Source organism: Hesperophylax consimilis, chromosome 31, assembly GCF_061612785.1.
Source record: "Hesperophylax consimilis isolate HC1 chromosome 31, BYU_Hcon_1.0, whole genome shotgun sequence".
Lineage (NCBI taxonomy): Eukaryota > Metazoa > Arthropoda > Insecta > Trichoptera > Limnephilidae > Hesperophylax > Hesperophylax consimilis.
In genome coordinates this window covers 11236116-11255569 of record NC_142866.1, presented here as the reverse complement: position 1 = coordinate 11255569, position 19454 = coordinate 11236116, and the positions used below count along the sequence as shown (strand labels likewise).

The 19454-nt window shown below is 34.1% G+C and overlaps 1 long non-coding RNA gene across 4 annotated transcripts in view; it reads left to right on the top strand.

Annotated features, from left to right (window-relative positions):
* The window catches only part of LOC149409453 (uncharacterized), a 49592-nt gene that overhangs the window by 28905 nt on the left and 1233 nt on the right, over window positions 1–19454 (top strand). For 2 of the 4 annotated variants that reach the window (XR_016305191.1, XR_016305194.1), the window contains 3 exons: window positions 8198–8345; window positions 9956–10038; window positions 18569–18786. This is a non-coding gene — a long non-coding RNA (uncharacterized LOC149409453). The remainder of the gene's footprint in view (window positions 1–8197; window positions 8346–9955; window positions 10039–18568; window positions 18787–19454) is intronic. The other 2 variants (XR_016305192.1, XR_016305193.1) reach the window with 2 other exon arrangements.

Here is a 19454-nt window from a genome sequence, read left to right as displayed (position 1 = left end):
GATTCCATTGAATCGGCTCGCCACCTCAAGGATGAAATTGTAGCCATTTTAAAATCAGCCAAACTAGAGCTCAGCAAATGGGCAAGCAATTGTTCAGAATTACTCGAGCATGATTCTGAAACTCAACAACCATTAATGAATTTCAACAAAACTCAATCGAATGTTAAAATATTAGGCGTGTATTGGAATCCCGAAGTTGATTATTTCTCTTATCACATTTCAATACCAAATTCGGCAGTATATTCGAAACGGAATATATTGTCAACCCTTGCTCGGATATACGATCCGCTAGGGTGGTTGTCTCCTGTAATCTTCACGGCAAAAAGGATTATGCAGGAATTGTGGAAGTTGAATGTGGGCTGGGATTCCGAAGTTCCACTCCACATCCTTTCCACGTGGAAAAGCTTTGTGGAACAACTTCCATTGCTACAACATTTACGAATCCCACGTCATTACCATACGAACCTAGATAGTCATTGTATTCTCGTAGGATTTTGCGATGCATCCCAACTAGGTTATGCCGCTGTGACATATTTAGTTGTTAAAAACGATAACTCCAGCCACTTGTTGATGGCCAAATCCAAGGTCGCACCTTTAAAGTCATTAACAATCCCTAGACTAGAGTTATGTGCAGCTGTGCTGCTATCAAAACTTATCAAATATATATTGTCGTCAGTACATTTTGCCACGCAAATTAAAAATGTTATTCTCTTTACTGACTCGACGATTGTCTTATCCTGGCTCAAGACGCCACCACATTTATTAAAAACTTTCGTCGCGAACCGTGTTGTTCAGATCCTTGACAATACACCAAGAGCAATTTGGAACCACGTTAATTCAGAGGATAACAGTGCTGACTATGGGTCCCGAGGTACCCTTCCCGTTCATTTTATAGAACATCAATCTTGGCTTTCAGGTCCGTCATGGCTCCGTAATCCATTCGAGGATTGGCCTACGGCGAGGCCACCATCTATTCCAGTAAGTGAATTACCGGAAATTCAACCCCCGAAACCTACCGTTTTTAGTGTAGAATTAAAATCATCTTCTATTATAGCGATGTATTCCTCATTATCAAAATTAAAGAAAGTCATTGCTTGGATCCTTAGGTTCAAAACAAATTGTCTATCTGACGTTTCCCAAACGGCGAAACAGAGCCTGAATCATGCGGTACTTACCATTGAAGAACTTGACAATGCACTCATGAAGATGATTAAACTCGAACAGGAAGTCTTTTTTCACAACGATCTTATTATATTAAGTTCTAATCAAATGTGTTCTTCTGGTCTTCAAAAATTGAAACCTTTTATTGACTACCATGGTATTCTCAGGGTGGGCGGTAGGCTAACAAATTCTGCACTTCCATCCGAAATCAAACATCCCATTTTACTACCTAAATCTAGTCATTTGACCTGGTTGTTAATTGATTACTATCACCGCGCATATCTTCATGTCGGACCGCGTACTCTCCAATTTCTTATTCAACGCAAATATTGGATTATGTCCGGTCGTACCGTCATTCGATCCCAGTTATCAAAATGTGTCACTTGTTACAAGTTTAGGGCCACCGCACATCCACCTATGATGGCGGATCTGCCATCCTTTCGTGTCCAACCTAGTCGTCCCTTCTCTCGTGTAGGCGTCGATTTTGGTGGACCTTTTCTGCTAAAGGATCATAAACGTCGTGGAGCCAAAACCACCAAGGCTTATTTATGCCTATTTATCTGCATGGCTACCAAGGCATTGCACCTTGAGGTCGTGTCAGATCTCTCCACTGATGCTTTCATCGCATCCTTAACCCGACTTACTAATCGACGGGGTTTGTGTTCCGAGGTCTACAGTGACTGCGGCACAAATTTTGTAGGAGCAAAACGATACCTAACTGGGGTATTCAAATATTTTCATTCTTCACCTCAACGTGAAGTAATTTCAGACTACCTTGCCCAAAAGGGCATTCTGTGGACATTTAATCCTCCCGCCAGTCCGCACTTTGGTGGGCTGTGGGAATCCGGAATCAAATCGGTAAAACATCATTTAGTATGAGTTGTCGGTGATACTTCCCTAACATTTGAGGAGTTTACCACGCTTCTTACTTCCATCGAAGCTATTCTAAATTCACGCCCTCTCTGCCCCTTATCGGTCGATCCAGAAAATGTCGATGCCCTTACACCCGGCCATTTTCTGATAGGAGGATTCCTTTTGGGACTTCCCGAATATGACCTGTCCGATACTGAGTCAAACCGATTAAGTCGTTGGCAACACATACAAAAGATGTCTCAGCACTTTTGGCGACGTTGGAATGTAGAGTACCTTAATACTCTACAACAACGTGCAAAATGGTTGAACGACCAACCCAATTTAAAGATTGGTCAATTAGTGCTAGTCAAGGACGAACGACTTCCTCCCATGCGATGGACTTTAGGGCGAATTATCGCAGTTCATCCGGGGAAGGATGACATTGTTCGAGTTGCCACACTCAAAACAAATAAGGGCAACCTTGTCCGTCCAGCGGTTAAATTATGTCCCTTGCCCATAGAATAACTCATTTTACTTCAATACTCAGCTACATTTTTATCATAGAGCCATAAGTACTAGGTTGCTCTATTAATATGTTTTTTTTTTTTTTCATTTTTATAATTTTTTTTTTTTTGATAAATACACAGAGGATAGCCAATATGCTTGCGTCTCATAATAGTATTCTTTATTTTTTTTGATTGATAACATAGTCCGTGACTATTTGTACCCAAAAGACAGCCGGTGTGCTTGCGTCTTCTAATTTTTATTATATTTTGATTGATCTCATATGCAGTACCGGGGCTATATTTTGTTTGTTAATTTTGTTCCAAAATTAGGTGGGCGGAAATGGTGACGCAACAATCTTCCTTTAAAATTGTCCTTGATATTTTCCCATCCTATTACCTACAAGTACCTGTCATTATCCGACAATACCCACGTTTGTGTGACATTTACAACAATAAATAGCCCAATTTACAACAATAAGAGCCAAATAGCATCCGCATTTAATGAGTTTTTTCTCTCAATAGGAAAAAAGCTAGCAGCTACCATTCCGTAATTCCCGGATGACTGTAATACCGTATTTGCGGAACCGAAGGCTTGCCAATCCTTGTACATGGCTAGGACAAACAAAGATGAGGTACTGAGGATCATCTCTAAAACTAAGCTGAAAGCAGCACCGGGACTCGATGGAGTAACACCATCAGTTCTTAAGACTTGTAAAGAAGAATTAGCGGGTCACCTTACAGAACTTTTTAATTGGTCACTGTCCTCGGGAAAGTTTCCAAATGAATTAAAGCTTGCGAAGATAATACCTATACACAAAGGAGACTGTAAAACATGTATCTCTAACTACCGTCCTATATCACTTCTATCGGTTTTTTCAAAAGTATTTGAGACCATAATCAAAGATAGACTCCTAAAATACATATCTGCGAATAATATCCTTACACCACAACAATATGGCTTTCGGAAAAATTCTAGTACTCAATGTGCCGCCTTTGATTTTATCTCCAACCTTCAACAGTATATAGACCAGGGTGAATATGTGGCAGCCATAATTATAGATCTCAAAAAAGCCTTTGATACGGTCGATCATGAAATACTCTTAAAGAAATTGGAATATTTGGGAATTGTTGGGAAGCCCCTAAATCTCCTCCGAAGCTACTTAGATGATAGATTTTGTCTTGTTGAAGTCAAAGGTGTCTTGAGTGGCTTAGGTAAAATCACATGTGGAGTGCCACAGGGATCAATTCTTGGGCCTCTGCTTTTCTTGCTATATGTCAATGACATAACTAAATGTGGTATCTCTGGAAACCTCCAACTTTATGCGGATGACACTGTAATCTATTATCACAGTACAAGCCTGAGTGACCTGGAGTCTCAAATGAATGTAGATGTCTCAATTCTAGCTAATTGGCTGCGTATTAATAAATTGAGCCTCAATATAAAAAAAACGCACTACCTAACTTTCGGTAATAAGGATTATGTGCCCATGAATATCACACTTGGAACTGAGAAGCTCCAAAATATAGAAGTCACGAAATATTTAGGGCTATTAATAGACTCTAAACTTTCGTGGAATTCCCATGTTGAGCATGTGAAATCTAAAATATCCCCAATAACCGGCGTACTGTACCGACTCCAAGGTCTTCTCTCTACATCTCTACTACGGGCCACATACTATGCGATGATTCACTCCCATCTGAGTTATTTAGTTAGTATCTGGGGCACTATTACTAAAAAACAAATATCAGAAATACAAGTGATTCAAAATCGAGCAATAAGGAATATCTACCGTCTACCGTGGGATACACATATCAAAGATATATATTTAAAGACAAACATACTTCCTTTTACGGTTCTACCTAAATACAATATCACTTGTACAATATTACAAATCATACATAGATCCTCACACACTAACATCAAACCAGCATTTAATTCAGACATACACCAGCACAAAACACGGTCCCAAAATCTTATACACCTAGCATCGTCTACCCACACAACAAAATTTGGTATTAACTCATTACAATATATTGCATATAGACAATACAATGCATTACCTAATGAAATAAAGCAATCAGTAACTAACAAAAAAATATTAGTTAAAACGCTTAAAGATTATTTCCTGAAAATGTTTTTAAACCAGTGAATTTTCGCTCGCTTTCATATGTTGGTTTACTATGTTTCATGTGTATAGATGTCTCTCAGTATTTCTAAAATCTCTATTCTTAACAATATATTTTTCTTTTTTTTTCGACAATGCACTTTTCCTTTTTTATTTATTTTTCTTTTACTTTTCAATATGTTGTATTTTTTTTAAAAGTGTAATATCCTTGTAAAATGTATTTTATGTGTCTGTACTTCCCGTAATGAGTTTTATCTCAACTCATTGGGAATAATGTGTTACTTACCATGTTTTTTGTAATACATTATAAATGAATAAATAAATAAAAAAATAAAAAATAAACTTAACTGTCAAATCAGTTTATTGATGAAGCCAGTGTGATGAACATCTCTTTGTGATCATCTCCTGTGAGTGAACCAACATCAACATCGTTGACGAACATAAAAGGGGTAAGTCGGATTCCTTCCTTATTCCCTGTTCACCATCTCTAACCATCGTTGTGTCAACTTCAAGTTCACAATTAATTTTACAGTCCATTCTTGATTCGCCTTGCGATTACAATACCAAATGGCATAAAAATATTATTTGCGAGAAAAACGAAGTTACGTCTGTTAGGGAGTGTCTAGTCTACGTCTAAGTCTACGAATTAAGCCGACAATATATCCCTTTTAGAACTGGCTGATACGATAGTGCGGGAGAGTTTACTTGGAAAATTGGATTTTTCGAATATTTTTCTGTGCATTTATTTATTTATTTATTTATTTATGCATTTTTGGGAAATCAACAGTTTATATTTTTACAGATTGTACATAAGTAAAATAGCCAAAATAAAACCAATTACGGATTTCCTCCTTGTGACTTTACGTAAGACAGCATTAGAAGAAATAATTAAATTTATGAGAAATGTGAAGTTATAATTATATAAAATAAAAAAATTGTATAAATAATAGAACAAAATAATACAACAAAAATAACAAAAATAAAGGGGAAAAAAAAACTAAAATTTATATAAAATAAAAGATTATCGATACATTGGTAACCATAAGAATACAAACAATATTGTGCATATTAGTTGGTATGTAATTTATTTTAATATTGTTCAATATGTTGTAGAAGACGTGAGTTGCGGATTGAGTATTCAGATGGTTCAGATTATGATCCCAATCAATTTCGTTTAGTTTTGTGTTTATCATTGAATAATCTGCTTTTCTAAATTGTAATACTTGCTTTGTGTTAGTTTTCAGATTTTTATTTTTAATAGGAATTGAAATTAGCAGTGTTTTATGATAAATATCTTCTGGTACTAATGAAATGTTATTGTGAGTAATTTTCAGTTGTATGTTACTTAGAGCTAAATCAAGAATGCGATTATTTATATTATTACTCTGAGAGTTATATTGTTGCAGATTATTAAATGATAAAAATTCTATAAAGTTAAAATGGGCGGGATTTAATGAATTGATGGGTTCAGTGTACATATAATCACAGTTGTCATTTATTGGTAACCAAAGTAAGTGAGGTAGGTTGTAGTCTCCCACTATAATGAAACTGTCATTATTGTTATCCGTCATAATCTGTGATACTTTGTTTATGTGAGAAGTAATATTTATAAGATGTTTATTGTCAGGTGGGATGTACGAAGTACATATGTGAATTTTTTTACCAGGAAGTGATATAGTAACCCATATGTCTTCCGCTTCAGAATCCCATTCTAGTTTTTGATCAGAAATTAATTTACTTTTGACTGCAATTAAAACTCCACCACCGCGATTTTGATTGAGGTTATGATAATCTCTATCTCGTCTGTAAATATGGTACCGTGGATCGAAAAGTTCCTCATTAAAGATTGAATTGTTAAGCCATGTTTCACTGAGACATATAATGTCATAGTTGTTTAATAATACATTTTGAAGAAAAATATGTGTCTTGGTTCTGAGACCTCTTAAGTTTTGATAGTATAATTCTAAAGATTCCATTGTATTAAGTATATAGTGCAGTTAATATAAAGTTGCTGGAAAGTTAGTTGATGGAAATATTGTATGTTTTTAGTTTTTCTAGATCATTATAATTATTTATGCAATGGTGATTTGTGTTTTCATTAAGTCTTACATAAATTTTACAATTTTTGATCCAACAGAATTTGAATTTATTAATTTTGGTAAACTCTCTGACCTTTTTGTAGAGTACTTTGTTTTTATGAGTTAAATGTTCATTTATATAGATCCGTTGTTTTCCATAAAAGTTAATATCCTCTGCTTTTAGGCCCCTTCTTGTCCGGATTGCTGCTATGATTTCGTCTTTCTGTTTCCTGCCCTTTAGTTTTACTATAATATTCCGCGGTCTTCCTTCAATCTTCTCCTTGGGGGTGACTCGGGTGGCGTATTCAATGTCGTCGCTTACTATATTTAATTCTGAATAGATCCTTTTGATAATCTCCGTCAGGTTCTCTTGTTTTTTTTCTGGTATCCCAATGATCTCTATGTTATTAATGCGTGCGTGTTGTTCGTTAGCATCCAATTGTTTTTGTAATTCTTTAAATTCACTTTGTATTACGGCGTTTTGTTCCAGAGTTTTTTCAAGGTTGTTGTTTTTTTTCGTATCAATTTTTTTTTCTAGAGTTAATATTTTATTTTTTAATTCCTCGATTTCTTCTTTATACTCGTTTCTGATGATTTCCAGAAATTGTACCTTAAATTCTTCAAACTTTTTGTCAAGAAGTTGGAGGAGTTGGGTGTCCGTAGTATTTAGTGTTTTTGCAGTTGCTCGTGTAGTCATTTTGGCACGAAATATTAATTAGTATAACTTCACTTCACTATTAAAGCTATTAAAATATAGATATTTAGATTTTAGCTAGAATTTTTTATTTTATTTTGAGATATTTCAAGAGTGAAATAAAAACACGACAGCTGTCATTGAATGTTATTGTTGTAATGAAATGTTGAATGTTGTAATTTATGGCATGAAACTATTCTAAAAATAACAAAATTCTGGAAAAATACCTTTTTTTTTCTGCAGGTATGAAAGAGATATTTATGCCAACTGCAAAATAAATATAAGTTTCAGCAAAGACAAATTCCCGGGAGTAAGTCTATTTGCCTCTGCCAGCTACTTAACCAAAATGTTTACCATTATGTATTTCAGCGGAAGAACTTTTCCAATATTCATAAAGAATATATTTTTTAACATCTTTGTGAATGTTCTTTCAAAATCCACACTGAAATTGTTCCGTTCACAGGTTTTTAGTGGGATAGATTAGACTTTATTCTTAAGAAGATATTTATTGAAGACAAACTTTTTTTTAAAGATATTTTGTACTAAATAAGTTACCAGTCCTCCATACTTTGCTAGTTTACTAGTCATGTTTTGCTAGCGACATTCTGCAATGGATAAAATCTCATTTGTAAACCTTTTACAAAGTCCCGATTGTAGTATTGTGAATGAGTGAACAAACTCCAATCTACAATTAACATGATTACTGTATGCAAACCCCTAACTCACTGCATAAAGCGTGCTGTTCCCATTGAGTGATTGTGATCTTTAACATGGTTTTAGGCCGCCTAGCTGAAGGCAGTGTGACTGCTCGATCTCATCTCATTTTCCGGCAGAAGAAAGGAAGATTGCATCTGCGATACCTCAACCAGATACACGGAAGTTGTGCTGGGACCTAAACATTCTTGAATATTCCTTGATAAAGCAATGCGTGAGTTCATTTTACATATTATAATAATAAATAATTAAATATGTCAGCTATCTTATACTAACATTTAAATGTTCCTAACATTCCTTATTTAGCATTTGTTGTAAACTAACTAACTTAATAATCATACTAGAGGTATGCAGAAAGGAAAACCACCATACAACTCTGGATTGGCACACACTACTTGCTACATTTGCATTCATACATCATCTGATTCTTGACATGGCTGAACAATTAGGTTCACATAGGATTGGTTGTTTGAACAATTCATCAAATTTCAACACTCATTTTCAAGTTCTGCGAAAATTTTTTCAAGTTCTTTTTTTATTTCAGTTCTCTCAAGCAACTAGCCTATAATGATATAATAACAGAACTTGAATATGAGTTTCACAGAACCCGAAAATGAATGTTGAAATTTGATGAATTATTCAAACTCTCCAGAAATGGAAAGTCATTTGAAAAAATATGTGTGACTAATCTTTATTTGCATTTTGGTAAATGTCCATAAAATATAATTTTTTATTATTTTACAATCGAGTTTTATTCTATTCGTCCATTATTCGTTCATTATTTATTTTATTCGTCCAATTACAGCACAATCTTCTCATTCTGACACTCTTAACATTTAGGAAGATAATTATACAAAAAAGGTCTCAAGGTTATTTAAGAGGATTCAAATACATCCACTGTTGCAGAAGTTTCATTCCACTGCACCATTCCTTGTGTCATGCTATGCTGTGCTAGAACATCTGTTTTGCCAGTGGTACCACCACTCGTATAATCAAGTCGTAGCGACCACTACATCTGAATAGCATTCAAAGAGGAATGGACTATCAATAGAATTGTGAATTATGTTAATACAAAGTATTACAAGATTTGCACGTTGTCTAGTTTCTACGCTAAATCTATTTGTTGCCTCAAGTAAGTCTATATTGTGCATGAATCTCGGATAATTTCCAAGCGTCCACATATAGACGTACCTGATGAATTTTTTCTGGATTAGTTAATTTTGTTTACAATCTATATCAATTTGTAGGTAGGTATGTCATGAACTCGCAACTCAAATTACATATTATTTTAATTTATTAAATTGGAAGTCACTACAAAATCCATGTACATACTTGCAGGCGAATCATTTTAAAGACGATTCAGTTTTTTACACCAGTGGTCCCCAACCCTCGGTCCGCGGACCGTTACCGGTCCGTGCAAAAAAAACTAAAAAACAAGCAAATGGTACCGGGCCGCGAAAAAAACTTATTCTGTTGAAAACATCTTTATGCTACGTAACCGCTGACACAATACCATTGAACACAATTCAATAAAAAATATTAAAAGCGTTCTAGAATATTAACATTTAATTTAACCATTAAATTTGACCGGTCCGCGGTTACAAAATGGTTGGAGACCAGTGGTTTACACCATTAGTATCGAAAGTTTAATAAAAGGCAATATTATAGCATCTGCCTGGCTTTTGAGCCGGCATTTAAGTTAACACCGAATAACTATGTCAATGAAAGAATAGTTGGGAAGATTTTCCAAAAGTATCTCAGCAACACATTGTAATAATTTGTAAAATATGTATGCATTAAAATAGGATGTCTGTGTAATTTCAGATGTTTTGTGACAACAGCATCTCTTGTGCAACTGAGCGTGCTTGAGTATCGAAAAGAGTGGGTCTTCCAGGTGAAAAATCCAGGTACATTTTAATTCATTTGAAGAGTTGTCAGTTGTATGAATATGTATGCGTATCATTATGTTATATCGACATTATCCATGTAAAGTAATTTAAAATAATCGCTTTATTTAAAGTAGCAGATTTATAGAAAGACTATTTTGCATTGGTTGTGTCAATATATTTATGTATATTGAGAATTCAGAATAATTGCGCAGCGATTGAATGAAATATGAATTCTCTAAATTGATTTTTTTTTTTGACTAACAGTATCCAACGACACATTTTATGATTGTATTTTTATTTGAAAAAATAAAGTAAAATTGTTGGTTATATTTTGTTCTGCAGTTCCTCAATATATGATTGCTTAGCGTTTCACTTCACTCCTGTACTCACTTTTAGTTCACTATAGTTTTTTTTTTGCTCCCTTGGTTAAAATACACTGTAATTTAATACTAGCTTTAACACTAAGGAATAGACAAAAACCTGAGAACCTGCGCAGAAAAGTCCCACAATGGCTGTGCTGCAAACCGTTTAAACTTTGATTTTCTGTGCAGGGTCTTGTGTTTTTGTCGAATCTTTACCGTTACCGAGCTAAGTTTAACATTTTTTTTACAGTCTAGATTACCATGAGCAATTATTTATTTAATTCTTGCTGCTAATTATAAAGATAAAACTTGTTTTTATTCACAAAAGTGAAGACAATTTATTGAAAGAAAAAAATTCTATGTAATTCTAAGCGCCTTGTAAAACTTAACATTATACCTAGCGTCACCAAATACATTTTCAAAATGTTTATTTTATCCTCATTTTTATTTTGGTACTGTTATTCTAACAAAAACTTTCACAAACAGACAAGGAATTCAAGAATAATCTATACACTTCCACGGTTGATGTTCAGCTTAATGCCACAATGTCAATATGTACAGTAATAATACCACAACCATCAGCGGGACTCTGAAATCTACTTCTCTCCTTGGCTTAGTACTTGCAAATATAACTCTGCCAAATATCAGGCGAGAGATTACAAGAAGGCTCTGCAAAATAGCGCAATACCTTAGCATAATGATGTTGTCTCGCACCCTGTCCCGCAAAACCCTATTCGATGGAAGGAGGGAGGCTCCTCCATTTAGCTCGCGCTCCATAAGAAAGGTGGAAAATATTGAAATAAAACAACAATATTCCTAAAAATACATAAATAATAAGTAGAGATAGGTTTATTTGGAAAAAAAAAATTAATTTAGCAGCAACTTTCCTTCTAAGTTTTTCATTGGTGTGTGGCTCATAAACTTATCCGTGCAAGATTTTGAAGAAAGAAAGAGGTGAATGCTCAAAAATTTTTTTGCTTAGATAGTATTAGGTGATCAAGTTAATTTACCACCAAATAATATATTACATTTTTAAAACACATGGTTATAAAAAAAAATGAAAATGTTCCTTCATATTGAAGTCCAGTAAGTTGATAGTCAACAACAAGCTAAAGATTGTCTGTGTAGTTACTATTATATAATATACGCTGTGTCCGGAAACTCGCAGTATAAGCGAGAAACTTTCCCACTTGTACTCGCAGTATAAGTGGGAAACAATACACTGCCAAACAAAAAACTGGTGACACATTCCTTTCTTTGAGATGTGTGTGGAAGATGAGAACATGTGTGAGGACAATTTTTAACAAATGTGCGGCCGCACACGTGCATTTTAGGGAACATGGTTTAGGAGTAGAGAACATAAACCACAAAAAAATGTTCTTATGAATTCATATTTCCCTCGAAGGTGGCCTTCTTTTTCAGTAAAAATGATTTGGAAGGATTCAGTCTTTTTTTTTGATTACTAAATAGGAACTATATTGTGTTGCGTGCACTTCCATGTACCGAATATGGGATTGTTGCAGTGAATTTTGTTGCGTGCGATTGTTTCCTGCAACTAAATTGCCAGTGATGGAGTGTCCCCTGCTTATGGATGACTGTGGCTTTTAGCATTTCATTCTCTTAGAAATAAGCACCAGATTAGCAAACCGTTCTTCCAGATTATTCAAATTCTTTGTTAAATAAATATAATTAGTCATGTCTCTTCAGAAAGTACATTGCTTCATAAAACAATATTTATTTACCACCTATAATTAATACATATTATAAACTTTTACCCTCACAATGGCTCATTAATAAAATATTAGATACAAAGCTGAGAATTTATTTAATAATGATAATAGCGTATGATGCTAAAGAACCATTTATAAATATTTATAGATATTTATAGAACCCATTTATAGATGGCTTCCGTGTTGCAATGCCCTACAAATGAGACTGCAGAAATTGGAGAAGTTTGATTCCCATCGCATTGCAAGAATATGTATCGTCTTTAAAGGTCCTTCCACCAAGTGCTATGGCTGTGTGAAACTCTGAATTTAGATAGATAACTAACTAACCCTCTCTGCGATTCTCGGCAGGGGTAGGTTTGTTCACATACTGCCTTCCTTCGTTTGGTCTGCACACCAGAATGGTATGCTTAATTTAATAGTGGTGATTGTTATATTTGTGGTAAATGGTAATTTATAGCAGTAGAACAGTACCTGCCAAGAGTAGTGCAGTACAGTACAGTAGTACGGCCGCTGTCGGAGGTTCCACCGCCCAAGCGCCGCGCCCCGCCCCCGGGAATCCCCTAGTGCTGCTGCGTCACATGCGGGGGGCAACCGAATCCGAATCCGGTATCAACAGCAGCGGTTCGTGCAACGGGCAGAACGTCCAGAAGCGTGTGTCGCACTCATCACAACCTGGAAACACAACACACACATTTACACACATCATACTCCACTTCACCACTAGACACAAGTACAAAACTTAACTACTCTTAGGGCCGGTTTTATAACCATCCGTTCGTTACGCTTAATACCATTTTAACTAATAATTGGTCTACCACCTGATTTTGCCGTTTTATAAACGTTCGCCAGGTCAACGATTGGTCATAACCCACTGATTTTGGTGAGTTAAATGGGCAACGACCCGTTTTGTTAGCGCTCAAATGCTTTTTGACAGCTGTCAGTAGGTAGTTGTTGTATTGTTGGTTGTCTTTTGCCCGGCGTTCGCTTATTTGAAACCGTGCACTATTTTAATTAAAAGATAGTAGGTATAACGTAATTTGAATTTGTGAAATGGATTCCTCATCAATTGACAATGTAAAAATAATTTGGTTAGATAATGCGTACGATGCATAAAACTACATAATAATCATAACCAATCCACTACATTATATAATTATTAAATATAAATTTACATAGTTTTGAAGTATATTGTAGAAGTGTTAAAGAAGTTTTAATTTTGTTTAATCAATTAAATGAGTATTTATAATTAAATGAGTAAGAATTAATATCTATGGAACGTGACCCGTTACGTCACCGATGACCGGTCTCAAAAAGCCTATTTTTTTACAACCAGCGCTGTATTTTGTATGGAAATCGAGTCGTTTTTAAATCTTAAGATTACCCGCTTTTAAAATCGAATAACACGAAGTAAAGTGTTATCATCTCGTCACTAAGTTATCGTATTGAATAAAAGTCAAAAAATGTACGCATGACCGAACCTGATAAAAACCTGCATTAAAATATTTTTATCGGTTCATATGTGAATGTGGACCAGAGTTAATTTATTTATTTATAATTAACGCCACATTAGCCATTTAGACACATGAAAGTTATTGACAGTCATAGTACAATATGGAAAGAAAGAGGAGAAAGAAAAAAAAGGAGGTTAGTTAATAAAAAAATACAGTATGAAGTTATTAAAAGAAATAAAGAAGAAACATAAAACATTTTATGCAGTTCTTTCAAACACGTAATACCCGGAGGTTGAAAATCAAACACATGCGGCGGTGGTGGGTCCAGATTGACCCGGCTGAAATGATGAAATTAAAAGGCTTTTTATGCATTTTTCGTTCATATCCTTACTTTTATATGATATTATGTAGTTCCTCATTAACTCATAACATATCCCTTGTGTTTCTTGTATGAAGATGGAAGTTTTAGAAATTAGTATTCCGTAAATTTTGCGGTTCGTCGATATACAGCGGCGCGGACATCCCGCGCAACAGCTAATCAACGACTGAATCGACGACGGCCCCGACACGGCCGATGCGGGTGCTGGGTGACGGTCAGGGGAATGAGGAGGGCAGTGCGGGAGAGGGGGACAGGAAGCGTTCGTCAGCGGAAACAAACATTTTTATTTCTGTAATTATTATTAAAATTTTCGATGGTGTGCATTTACAAGAATATCGTGTATTATTTAAAATACCAGAAATAAATCGCTTATGCATCGCTTATTGCTTATGCAAATATTAGAAAATATTATATAATGGCATTCAAATTCAAGTTGAGTATTTACTTTCCTCACACATTTATTTGTCACAATTAAAACCATTGAATGACACACATTAAAAAATACTAAAACTTTTGTTTTTCAACAAAACAAATTTAAATTAACAATTTTCATTTAAAAAACGGAATAAAAGCAATATTCTAAATACGAAAATACAAAAATGATTCGACGATTAATAAAATTTATATACATACACAAAACACCAAATGGATTTATTATTACAAATTCAGCAGCAAAATAATTATATAGCACTACCAATTATAAAAAGTTTAACAGTTTTTTATTAGTTAAAAGATATTAAAAATGCTAAAATTCACAAAAATAGTTCATCGATATATTATATCATTCAATAAATATCATCAAAACGTATATTGCTAAAAATATAGCGGAAGCGATCTCTAGATAAAGCGGAGGGGAAAAAATGCTGCCGGAATAAATCCTCGGTAGTCCAAAGTTCGCTTAGTTCTAACATTCGGCCGCGATTTCTTCCTGAAGCCAAAAGAACTCAAAAAAATGCATACATTTCTGTCTTCGTAATGTTAGGAAAGCTGGAATTTTTCGGATTGAGCTGACAGAATTTATTCGTATTTTCAATAATTTCCTCCACCATTTCATTTGAAATAAACAAATCAAAAGCATCTCTGATGGATACTATGTTCTGGCTACCGTTTTTCAATCCAGGGGTAGAAGAAATAATGTTATGGCTTCTGGTACGTGAGCTGGCTGGTGGCGCAGAATTCCATCGCAATCCGGAATTCGACACGAATAAATGTTGATCTGCAACGGATTCATTCGAATTTCCTACACTAACTTCATTATCACTTCCATTTCCACTTTCAAATATTTCCTCTAATAATATTTCTTCCGGATCACTTTCAAATTCTGGATCTAATGTTTCGAATTCTAAGTCGCCATCATCACTGATCTCACTGTTCGAACTGTTAATAGCTTTTCGATCTCATTATCAGATAAATAATTTTGCTTTGCCATTGCGTTCGTACGCTACGAAAAAAAAAATTAAAACAAAGTCACAAACAAAAATCACAATACTAGAAATGTGCCAGAATGGTTGACAACATCTGCGCGGGACTGTGAGAGACAAAGACGGAAGGACAGAGCGAGAGATATGCTGTTTCGTCGGCTGCTCGAATTCAACTGAGAAGAAATGGAGTTTTTGCGTGTTTTTATTCACAATTATTCTTATAACTTTTTTAAAACGTGTCCGATTTTAATCATTTTTGAGTCGAAATGTGGGTAAATATTTGATAATAATAATAATAATAATAATAATTGGATAATTTGTAGAGCGCCGTTTTTGTGAAAAATCACCTCAAGGGCGTGATGAAAGAATAGACCAAAGGAAATTAGCCTAAACGAGATATTTGCGGCAAAATCTTTTTTTTTAAAAACACTGGGTCAAACCAGACCCATCACCGGAGTCGAGGTGTTAATATATGCACTTTTAAAATGTTTAGTCAGTACAGATAAATAATTCGATAGAGGCATTGCCATAGTCTCACTGTTCCCAACCGTCTGGAGCCAGTGAGAATATGGCATCCCTAATTGGGATATGTTGTGAGGTTTGAATGTAGTGGGGAGGGGAAGGAGATGGGGAAAAGTAAGGTGGGGACAAACTTGGATACTCAGATATGATCACAAAGCCATTTCGATTCTAAATGGTTGTAATACTCCAGAGCGATACTGAGAGTATCTTCCACTCTGGAACGTGCCGCAAATATACAATGCATTGTTTTAAATGAGTAAATTGTGTAATAACACAAATTGATCAATGCTTTGATTAAAACTACGCCCAGCACAAAATTGTGATCCTTTGATTTTTGCAACACACACGTTTTCTTTCAAAATGCGTCAGCAGATGAATCCACAACTGGAATTTTATCGTTACATTCTGAACACAAAACTGATTTTAACTTTTCTTGTGCCCAAATTCAAATAAAACTACACCCAGAACACGAAAATGGTTTCTTACGATTTCTGCAGCACGTAGTCTGGCACTAGAATTTGCATTTCGAACCTGAGAATGGTTTTCTTTGAAATGCGTCTAGAGATGGATTCACAACTTTAATTTTTTACATTCTGAAAACAAAACTGATTTTAAGTTAAGAGTGAATTCTTGTGCAATTCCCCAACTTTAATTAAAACTACACTCAGAACGCGAAAATGGTTTCTTCCGGTTTGTGCAGAACAACTAACTTCAAACACAAAAATGGCTTCCTTCTAAAATGGGTCTGCCGATGAATCCACAATTTTAATTTTATCTGTGAGTGAGTCCAGTTTAATTAGCATTACACTTATAATTTCTTAAAACACATTTAATAAAATTAAAAGAGGAAGTTGGATCGCTTATTTATTTATATCTAAAGTGCATTATATATGGTAGAATGGTTTATGTATGCATTCCTGTAACATGGATGCGTGGGTGCACAAGTAAGTATTTGTAAACTATATTATACTTTTCTAGGTTTTGAAATAATGTCTCAAAAATGTATCTGAAACACCGTGAAAGAAAACCGTTCTGGCGATTTTTCATGCCCTTATTAAATTTTAAGGCAAGGGTTACACCATGTAAGTATGTTAGATACAAAACTAAATTTTGTTTGATGAAAAATTGAAAATTTTGATTCGGTCAGATATAAAAACCCAAAATAATCTCCATTTTAAAAGATTGAAGATATTCAATGAACTACCGACGGATGAGTTTCGTAGGTAGTGCCTAAATGCTAGAATGAGTAAGTTTTAAATGTAGTGTAAATTAAAAAAAAATCCTGCTCTCCTTTCCTACCTTAAACTTGACAGGTAAAAAAAAAACTTTTACATACATGGTGTTTTTTTATAAAAAAACAATACTCATAAAAAATTACAATGCTAATTGTTTTTAGTAGATGATATTAACATCTAAATAAAAAGCTTAACAGGAAAACACGGTTTATTAATATTTTGAGGTGACTAATAGTTTTTAATTATATTTATTCAATATATAAAGTGTTATTTCTTTATGATACTCAGAAAAAAGTACATTTTTCAAAGCTTTGAAATAATTGTAAGCGATTTTTACATATTTTTGAAGTTTTCATAAAATGTTTATTTAGAAACGCAAATATTTACCTATTACAATACAATACGATAGTGGATTTCATAATCTTTCCAAAACATTTTTTAGAATGAGGCTACGTTTCCCAAAACGTGAGTTATGAAGCTTTTAGCAAAACTCGTAAATAACACAAAAGATATTACGATTTGACAGTTCTCAAAGAAACACATAGTAGACAAAAGTCTTTGTCTGAGAGGTTAATCATTAAAAATAATACGTTTTTCAAAAAAGCATGGATTTTTAAGCTTGAAACGTTGCTTTATTTTTGAGTTATGGCATCACTGACTAACTGTCAAATAAAGTTTTGACAACTTGCTTAATTGCCCAATGTGCCCAATGTGTAGGTTCATTTATGTGCCCAATTGTCATCGTTGTCGAGAGTGGTATATTTATGTCGTTGTCTACAAACATTAGTTCTACTTAATCAACAAGTTCGGCCAAAATTCTAAGTCTAAGGCTCCTATGTGAGTGGTTTATTGGTGGCTCCTTCGTCGGGTGGGGTGACGAAGACACGATTGTCTAGCCAAAAAGCCTTCAAAAAGGTTCCTGCGGCATACGTTGGGATAGGTCATGATTTTCCTGCGCATGTTCAGTGAATTTCGGCGCATAATGCAGCTAATGCATTTTATTAATAGACGCTATTTCGAGTGCATTATAATACTTATCGATTATCGCAGGCTATTTCTGAAATGAACAACGTTAATTTTACTAACTTAGATTCAATTAGATTGTGAATACCTCTTTGCTTAGAGAAATCCATAATGACATACACTTTTCAATTAAACAATAATTTAATTATACATTTTTTATATGTAAACAAATTATGTGATTTCAAGCTAGTGAGTGAAAATATTTAATATAATGACGTGTGCAGTTTTTTAATAAATAACTTAATAAATAACTTTTTATTAAATAACTTTAAATAAAGTATTTAAAATTGAACATAACCCTAATATTTGTTGAATTTTCATTCAACAGAAAAATAAACATCATGGGTATGTGCATGAAACTGAGATTTCCAAAGATTTTGTTGAATTAGAAAATTACTGCCTAGCTAGGTAGGACAGCATAGAAGATGTACACTTCTTCGGAGTGCTCTTTGAAGTATGTTGGCGACCATCTTGACAAACTTCTCCTGTTCCTCAGCCGACCGGAGGAACGGGAAAAACTGCACCTCTACACATTGAAAACCGTTCCACTGATGATTATTCTTCTGAGACCGAAAGGCAAAATCAAGCACTGAAGTAAAGTTCTTAAGTGGTTCCTAGAAGAAATTTTCTGATTAATATTTTGGTAAAGTATGATATGTTTATTTTTTAATTTAGCATATAATTTCTGCATTTATTTTCAATCAATAAACATTTGTAATTTAACCTTTAAGGTTTTAAAATATTTTTACTAACATGTCCCTATGACATGGTGAAATTTCATGGAATTTCGGAATGCTCCCGAGGTATCTAAAATGTGCTACATATTGCAAATTTTTTAGGTTGTCGTTAAAAAAAAATACCACTTTAGAAACTAGATACAATTATCTTTGAAATGTTTGTATTTGAAATAAACATTGACATTCATAAAAATAAATTTTTAATATGAAACATGAAAATGTTCACAATAAAACTTACCGGGACATTTTGACTCGGAACATCCATAATTTAGAAAGAATTCGATATTTATGAAAACACATTGTTTTGTGTAGGTAAGTAATAAGAAAACTGTCACTTCATTTTTTACACCGTTCATACAATACATAAACATAAATAATTTTCAACTGCCTATGCAAAATAGTGCCATGGACATTTTATTAATTTTTGTTTAAAAACAAAGTGGATTTTTTTTTACGAATTTACGAGTTTTACTATTCCAAGTGGACTAATTTTAACCTTTTAAATGCCAGTAGGTAGAAGTGTAGATGTGCACAGCAGGCCGTGAATTTTTAATCAAAATAAATCATTTTTAAA